The sequence below is a fragment of the Adiantum capillus-veneris genome, chromosome 8 (assembly GCF_014529385.1).
Source record: "Adiantum capillus-veneris isolate H3 chromosome 8, ASM1452938v2, whole genome shotgun sequence".
In the NCBI taxonomy this organism is placed as follows: Eukaryota; Viridiplantae; Streptophyta; class Polypodiopsida; order Polypodiales; family Pteridaceae; genus Adiantum; species Adiantum capillus-veneris.
The window spans coordinates 163,528,284-163,537,789 of NC_140938.1; positions in this window are offsets into that span (position 1 = coordinate 163,528,284).

Below are 9,506 nucleotides of genomic sequence, written 5' to 3' on the forward strand. Positions count from 1 at the left end.
TAGTTACTCTATTTTTCAGCTCCACTATTGAGTAGCCTACAAACCTTGATGTGAGGTTGTTGATCACTGGCGCAAATATCTTCCTTCGCCAAGTGAAGAATCTTGTGTAGTGCTTCCCTCAAATGCCAACATATTGTATGAAGGTAGAAACATGCATCTGGCATAGAATCCATAGAGGACTTCTTTGGAAGGTTGGCCACTGAGATCATACCACAAACCTTTGTTACCCGCGAGGAATGACATCCAAGGGGTGCCTGCTTGCTCCGGCTCATTGAACACTTTGATGCATGTGAGCAGCATTCGGTAGATCTTATATAGCATAGCACATGACATATCTGGTAGACTTTTAAAGAATGACATCGCGCCCTTTAGGGTTTTCACCATGTATTCTTCAGTCGCTGCTTCCTTTCTGGAGAAGGCAATCTGGGGTAGTTTAGCCAAGTTGGCCGCTTCTTGAGTAGTGCCTCATGTGCTATCCAAGTCCTTACTATTGGTACATGACAGAAAGTCGGATCTTTTTGCAGGGCCGCAGGTGCTCTCGTGCACAAAATCAAGTATCATGGGTTTTTGTTCAGCCAGCTCAACCTCCACTTTGAGTGGTCTTTATCTGCGCCCTCGACTTGCATGTCTGTGTAAAGCCTTTCTTTTACCTGTTGCAACTCAACTTTTATCAGAGGGTAGGGGAGGGACTGTTGGTGCCATTTCACATTGATTTGATTGGGAGTGAGTTGTGTAACATTTTCAAAGTGAAGAACTCTCAACTCCCAATCCATCGCTGCCTTCCATTGCCCATCTACCTCTTGTGTAATCTTTTCTTTCTGTGCATATTCTTCAGCATGTGAGAGCTGGACCATGGGCACAATGTATTCTTTTATAATGGTTACCTGAAAATCTTCCTCACCACTCACCTCTACTGTGGACTGTGTCTCCATTTCAGCAAATGATACTGAGAGTATTTCTATTTGAGGATGCTTTGAAGTGCCTACCTCTTCTTGCGTTTTCACCTTTCCCTCTCTCAGTAGCTAGTTGACTCTTTTGAGTTCAGCTATCTCCTTCAATAGTTCATCTTCTCTTTGGACCCGCATTAAGGCCAGGTCTCTGCGCTGAGATTGCTCTAACTTCAGCTCCAGCTCAAGGTCTTTATTTTTCTTTTCTAGTGCCTTACAGACCTCATCTGTTCCTTTGATCGAGGAAACAATTGGATTTTATCGTATTTGCCGCAAGAATATCGCTTGATCATTGATTCTTTCTTCTGAGTACTGTAGAGAGGCATTAGCTACATCTAGTTGTACCTGGATTTTTTGAGCTGAGAGGCCACTTCTTTGGCTTCCCTTAGCTTTAAAGCTTTTGCTTCTTGGTACATACGTTCCAGTGCTTCAACAGGTTCTTCAGCCTCTTTCCTGGTGTGATGCTTGGTCCTTGGTCCCTTAAGTTCACTAGGCACCCATTTTTCTGGGTCCTTTCCTTGTGCTTGTCGGTTGCGTTGATATGCATGTTTCTCTCTTTCAAACCGGGCTTGCTTTTGCAAAGGATCTTCTTGGTGTGCTGCCACGGCTTTTCTCTTCATTTCCTCTCTTCGTGCTCTCTTTTCTTCATTATCCGAGCTTTCACTGCTGTGCCTTTCTAGCGAGCTTTTAGCTGACTCTTCATCAGATTTGTAGGATCTCTCGAGGAGATGGTTGAGCTGACATTATCCAAGTGTTTTGGTATGGGTAGGTGGTAGGTTGTTGGCCATGCCGATCGCATGGTATGCAATCCTTGTCAATACCTATGGTACCCAGGTAAGTAATCTTTCCTTCTTTCTTTGTGCCTTTCAGAGTGGTTGCCTAGTTGTTGACTTGAGGACTTGCGTGAAAGTGGTGGCAACTGCATGATTTGGCGTGATATACCTTGGTGGCCTTTTAGCCAGGAAGTGGAAGTGTTGGTGGTATAACCTGGCTGGCTCTTCCAATTGCTTGTGAATTAGGTCTGCAAAGGTGGCTGCGGTGGTTTCTTTGGTGAAAGTACGTGTCGTTTTTCTATCCCTTGCCCTCATGGTCATTCCTTCTGTGGGCAGTCCGAGTGCTTTTTCCACTATTTCCTTAGTTATTACCACTTCAACTTTATTCCCATGAGGGTTAGAAATCTAGGCAGTTCCATCTTCTTAAATCGTGGATAAAAGCTTATAAGCTTTTTGGAAATCCACACCGCACGGTTCCTGTTCGCAGAAATCTTTGAGTCCTAGCATGCGGTTGGCTTCTTTGGTCTCAGGCTTTGTGACGACATCATACACTTCTTTCGATAGGAGTTGCAACTCTACCTGATGTCCCTCCTCACTCTTGAATCTGTCGGTGAACACTGTGGTGTGATGCTCTTCTAACTGTTCTTTTGAAAGATAGGCTTCCTTGGCGGCTTTGACTAAATCTAGATCCAGTTGGTATGAGGGTAGCTCCTTCAACTTTTCTTTCTGGTTGAGCTTCTTCTTGGCCCTCTCTGCTACTTGCATGGCTTCTGTGTAGTGAATGGAGTGTCAAAGTTAGCAGATTTGACGAATTTTTTTGTAAAATGTCCTTTAGCCTAAAATGCTGACAATTTTGGTCCAATTTGCTTCAAATCAATTTTTGAACAAGCATAGATGCATAAAAACATGCAAGGAACAAAACTGTAAAGTCCAAACAAAATTTTTTAACCAAAGTAAATAATCACGATTATTTACAGCCGAGTATTTTTTTCAGCATTTTGCAAACTTGGCATCACAAGCTTGAAGTATATACTAAATACATACTCTGAGTGAAATATGGGCTCATTTGGATGCATAGGATGAAAATGGTACCAGATTTTCGCTTTAGGTCTCTGAAACAGTAGATAGAAAGGAAATTTGAGATTTTGAGCTCCAAATTGGCTCAAACTTGGCTAGTGGGCTTAACACATCATGTACTTTGGATGTATGATGACAAAATATCAAAATTCCCCCATTTTGGCTAGAAAGTAACATTTCTACAAAAATCAATATTTTTTGGTCCAAATTGGTTCTAGGCATTGTATAAACTGTGAGTATGAGATATGAGGTGATTTGAATCAAGAAATGTGGTCCATAACCCAAAAATTGGCTTGCAAAGACTTCTTTGCGTTTTCTGGCAATTTTCCAAGTTATAGGTGCTCATTTTGGCTCATACTTGATTTTTGGCATGTAATAGGTGTTTACACATGATAGGTGAGGTGATGATAGAATTTCCAAGCAAAAATAGTGCAAAAGTAAATAATCGTGATTATTTACAACAGTCACAATTTTTTTGCAAAACTTACAAACTTTGACCTAAACACATTCTATACACCAAAAACAAGTCCTAAATTGAATTTGGTCAAGTTTGGTCTTGCCGGCATCACTTTGTGCTTTGTCGACCTTGAAATCACCGATTTCTGTGACTACACTGCTTGTTGAGTTGATCAATCAATTTTGAGGCTTTGGACTTGTCTGCAACATAGTCGTTGTTGGGAAACAAGCAAACTGGAACACCTCTATAGCGATGTCACCCAAGAGCGTTGAAAGAGAACTACAAGACACCAAAAGCTTCGCAAAATCCTTTTGAAACACCACAAGTCCAATAGGAGTAGACCCTTGGGAATTTACTAGCAGTCGCCCACCCAAGAGACTATGTCACATAGGAGCAAAACCCTGTCAAAGCACGGATTTACAACACACGCCGACCAATGCATATGAAGACAAGAGCCTCTCCTTTCACAATCAAACATCACAAACCCACAACTTCAACATCAATTCCACAATTCATAGATACATGCCCTCCGAATCTATCTACACACAATTTGCCACTAGGCTGCCATAGCCATAACCCTGCAGAGAACTAGTCGTAACCTGATGAGCACAACTCCAATTGGGGCACTTTAAAGCTTGAGAGAAAGCTTGAAAAATGAATGGCGAGAAAGCTGAAGATGACTAAAATTGATTCCATACGCCCCCATGAGCAAAATTGACGCGAATAGAGAGCTGCCCAGCACGACTACACGTAGAGAAGGCTAGTCGGGGCAAAAAACTGCATCCAAGAGCACCAAGGAGACAGAACGAGCTAAAACCTGCAAATTTCTGATCTTTGGCTGAACTTTTTTTAGTTTGTACATGAGTTTAAGTTATATACAAGGCTCACTTCAAAAAACTCACTCACGGGCACTTACAGTAGCCCGACAACTGCCACTAGACTAGCGACTTGCAGTGCATGTACATGTGCTTGCTAAAGCAAGCTAAAAAATCCACAAAAAGAAATCCCACACGCCCTTTTGACATCGGGAGTCATGTCCGTAAGTACAAATTTACAAAAAACGGGGTGTCAGAAATGCGCCCAACATAGTTTGCCACACCCCAGGCTGCTAGATCATTCATGATCAGCAGCACAAAAGAGATCCTGTAAACCACATGAGGGAGTCTTCAACTCATCTTCATCATTAACCACATGATCAGCAAATTCTTCAAAAGAAGGCTCATCCTCAATCACAGTCATCAACCTTGCAATATACTTCTTCAACCTTTAGCCATTCACACGTGCTTTATGCGGGGTACCATCCAAGTCAGCAAGCTGATATGTGCCATTCGGAAACCTGTTTAAGACCAAGAAAGGACCTTGCCACTTGATTTTAAATTTCTTTTGAAAAGTGCTATCAAGCTTACTATTGTAACGAAGCACCATGTCACCCTTCTTGATGTCCTTGTTCTTTACCTTCTCATTTGCCTTTGCTTGACTCTTCTTCAAGACCTGCTCATAATGCTCAAAAGCTAACACCCTATCCAATTGTACACATTGCAAATATAAAAGTCTTTCCTTGAATGCATCCTTGGGCTCTTCTTCAAGATTTAGCATCATCTTCAAGGATGGTATCTCCACCTCAATAGGAAGTAAAGCCTCTTTGCCAAAAACTAGATGGAAGGGAGAAAAACCAGTACCTGATTTGATGGCAGTCCTATAAGCCCATAGACCACAAGGTAGCTCTAAATCCCAAGTCTTCAAATTGTTTCTTGTCATCTTTGTAAGCATCCTTATGAGTTCTCCATTAAACCTTTCATTCATTCCATTGCATTGGGGATAATATGGAGTAGTAAACCTGCGATGCACATGAAGCTTTTCACATAGATAATCCACCAACTCTCCCCTGAAACCTGGACCCTTGTCAGAAAGTTACTCCAATGGCATGCCAAATTTGCAGAAAATATCTTCATATATAAATAAGGAAACATCTTTACTCGTGATGTGCTTAACAGCTTTGGCTTCGGCCCACCTGGATAGATAGTCAACAGCAGTAAGTATGTAACATTTGCCTCTAGCTGTCATAGGTAGAGGACCTATTGCATCAATACCCCACTTCTCAAACACATCATAAGCCACAATGGTGCCTCTAATTTCTGATTTGAGAACCCTATTTGCCATGCTTTGACACTCTTTACAAGACTTGCACCAATGATGAACATCACGTTGAACACTTTGCCACACATAACCCTCCTGCAAGACTTTATGCAAAGTGATCTTTGCAGCAAAGTGACCACCACAAGAACCCTCATGATTCTCCTCTAAAATTTTGTAAATTTCCTCTTTCCAAAGCACTTTTCTCATCACAAGATCAGCCCCCCTTCATATACAAGGCATCACCAAGTAGCACATACCTTTTGGCACGACGTAGGAAGGTGTACTTTTTTGGCTTTTTCAACTCTGATGGAAGCATACCTGTTTGTAGAAACTCTTCCTCCCTCTCTAAAGCTTCCCTTCCCAAATAAAGAGGAGAATCAGCCCTTATCACATACAATTTCCCAATTGAAGCTTGCGCTGCACCATGTGCTTCTTCATTTTGAGACCTGTCCACATGCCTTAAACTCCAAGCTTCAAAATGCTTAAGCAGATTCTTCACTTGAAAACACATATTTTTCAGCCTTGGATTCTTACTTTGCCACACCCCAAGTACTTGCTTCACTACCAAAAGAGCATCACCTCTTACCCTCACACGACGGATGCCAAGCTCAAGGCAAAGGTTGAGACCTTTCTCCAAAGTAGCATACTCAGCTTCATTGTTGCTTTGTGCTGTAAGCTTCAAACTCCTTTTAGTTACCAAAGCACCTTGAGGATCATAAACTACCACACCTCCTGAAGCTTCACCATGCGCTTTCCTGTAAGAGCCATCAAAAAACAATAGATAGGCATTGTCTATGTCAGGAGCTTCCATGTGTTGCTTCTTCACTGCATCCTCCTTAAGAAGAAGAGGGCTTTCCTTATAGGTAAGCAAATCAGCCAATGTAGCCCTTGTACTCTCCTCAACAAGAAAAGAGAATTGGAATTCCTGTAGCTCCACAATCTACTTCATGAGCCTCTTTGACAAAGTAGGGCTATTCACCAATTGAGGTAGATGAGTGTAGCTAGTGAGGAATGTGAATGGTTTAGGGAGAAGGTAGTGCCTAAACCTTCTACATGCATAAATCACACTCACCATAATGAGCTCCACCTCAGTATAGCCTCTCTCCACCTCTAGCTTCACCCTGCTAGCACAATAGATAGGCTTCATGTAGTGGGAATTGTTACCTCGTTGAAGAAGCATAGCTCCAATAGCATCCTCACCTACTGATGGATTCACGTAAAACTCCTTATCCCAATTAGGAGCTTGCATAGCGAGAAGAGAACCAAGAACCTCTTTGATACCTTGAAAAACCTCTTCACATTCATTTGTCCATTGTAGAGGATCCAACCTTGCTACTTGTTGTAGAGGATAAAGAAGTTGAGAGGACAAAGGAATGAACCTTGCCATATACTTCACCTTTTGAATAAAAGTAGAAAGTTTCTTTGTATCTTTAGGTGATGGGAGGAGAACCAAAGCCTTCACTTTGTCAGGATCTGCTTCAATCCCATTCTCTGAGATCATATGCCCCAAAAACTTCACTCTTGGTTGAGCAAGATGACATTTCTTTGGGTTGAGTTGACCTCCACTTTCATCATATTGCTTCAATGCCATCCCAAGATTTGCACAATGATCCTTTCTAGAGCTATAAACACAAAAGTCATCAATAAGATCCTTCACAAACTTGCCAAGAAAGGGAGAGAACACTTTGTTGACGCGCTTTTGATACCACGCACAGCCATTCATAAGACCAAAAGGAAGCACACAATAACAAAAGCATCCCCATGGCGTGATAAATGTGGTCTTCTTTCGATCTTCCAAAGCCAAGGTGAGCTGAAAATATCTAGAGAATCCATCACATACGCTATACCTCTCATGCCCTGCAATAGAATCAAGTATGTCATCTATGAAAGGAAGAGGGTATGGATCCCTCTTCATGGTTGCGTTTAGAGGCTTAAAATCAACACATATCCTCCACTTTCCATCCTTCTTGGGTGTGACAACAACAGGACTCACCCATTCTGCAGTGCTCACAGGACATATGAAACCTGCTTCAAGAAGCTTGTCTACCTCTTCCTTTAAAGCATTAAGTTGTACCTGTCCCATTCTCCTTAGCTTTTGGCGTACGGGCTGAGCTCCTTCCTTGATTGGAATGTGGATTTTCTCTCCCTTAAAGCCTCTAATTTTCTCATACGAAGTGATGAATAAATGGGGAAATTGTTGTATCATATGTAGGTACTCACTCTTCTCATGACTAGTCAAGTCGGGAGACAACATACCTTGTATCAGCTCTTGTTTGACATTAGGTTGAACTTTGGGTTGCATCAGCTCTTCAATTTGCTCATAAGGACCAGAGATATACTCATTCTCCATAAGGCCAAGAAATCTTTGTTTCTCATCATGCTCTTCTTCAAGAAACAAGGAGGACACATCCAGATCACTATCACTGCTATCTTCCACTTCACTGCCCTCATCCCCATTGTCTTCTTCTTCACTTGAGTACTCTTCTTCATCACTTTTCTCATCAAAATCAGCATCCAAAGATTGCTTGCTAGTCATGTCAAACCTCTTCTTATCACCCCTTTTATTGTAGAGAGTGATGGTACCATGTCCCCAATCCTGTATAACTTTGGTTGCCTGTAACCATGGTCTTCCAAGGATGAGAGGGAAAGCACCAATACCCGCGGGCATAACATGGAAATTGACCAACACTTTAACATCAAATACATCCACTTCCAAGTCCTTTACAACTCCCAAGCACCTCACCCTTGATTGGTTGGCAAGCTTTATGCGAAAACCTGAATTCTTCACCATGTTGAGTCCCAACTTTGATACACAAGCTTGAGTAATAACACATACCTGTGCACCTCCATCAATATAAGCCTCTCCAATGCACTTCCTCTTATGCCATGCATCCATAGTAGGGCATATATCAGGTAGCTCATTCAAAGATAGGACTCTCACTGACCCCCTTGTAGGCTCCTTCTTGATGGGATTGACTACGTGCTTCCATTGCTTCTTTAACTTGGGACACATCTCCATGAGTTGCCCAAAGGTAACAACAGCCTTTCTACCCACCAAATCAGCCCTTAAACTGTAATTTGGTTGCCCTTCTCCCAAAGGAAAGTCGGATGCATTGTAATGTTTCCTGGGCTTTCTCTTCTTCTTCTCTTTACCTGTACCTGTTTCAACCTGTTTCCCTCTTTTATGGCTTGGACTTGCATCACTCATGTCATGATCTCTTGTAACCCTCTTACTTACAGGCATGACCATAGCTCCCAAATCATCCTCTTTCTTCTCCAAACAGATTATAGGCTTACCACTTTTGTTTTGCCCTTCTCTTCTGCTGTCAATCCACTTGGTCCTGCTTCCCCTTTAATCTCAATACCATAATCTTGAGCTCAAGAAGGAATTTGTGGAGGAAGAGGAAACATGTCGCCACCCATTCTCTTTGGCTTGTCACATTGAGGGCTTTTATGACCCCATTCACCACAATTGTAGCATTGAAACATATCCCCTCTTCCAGCCATGCCTCTTCCTCTACCACCTGTATAACCCTCATTGCTTCCATAACCACGTCCATATCCATAACTTTGACCTCTTCCACCTCCCATCATATGCACACTAAGATTCTTCATAAGACCTACAACCTCTTGCATCTCCTTGCGAAAGGCATTCACATCATGAGAAGCTTGTTGATCATAACCCGGCTCCCTGATGAGGACCCTTGGTTGCTCAACCGCTTTCACTTCAAGCTTTGGCTCCACATTGATTCCAAGTTGATGAAGACGATCTGCTTTCCACTCTTTATTCTTTGCAATTTCAACTGCCTCCTAAAAGGTCTTTGGCTGCTTAAGCTCTACCTTCAAGCGTAGGTTACTCCTCAAGCTTGCAAGAAACCTGTCCTTCTTCAACATGGCTGGAGGAATTTCAGCCCCCAAAGATGCACACCACTTTGCCCATAACGCATTGAATGCCTTGACAAAGTCTTCTATGGTTTGGCCTTCATCTTGTACTAAGCCTTGAATAGACTGCCATACCTTTTGTGGGTCTTCCACCTATTGAAAGTGTGTAAGAAAAGCATACCTTACCATTTCATAAGTCATGACTTGAGGAGGTTGGGCTGATTGTAGCTCCTT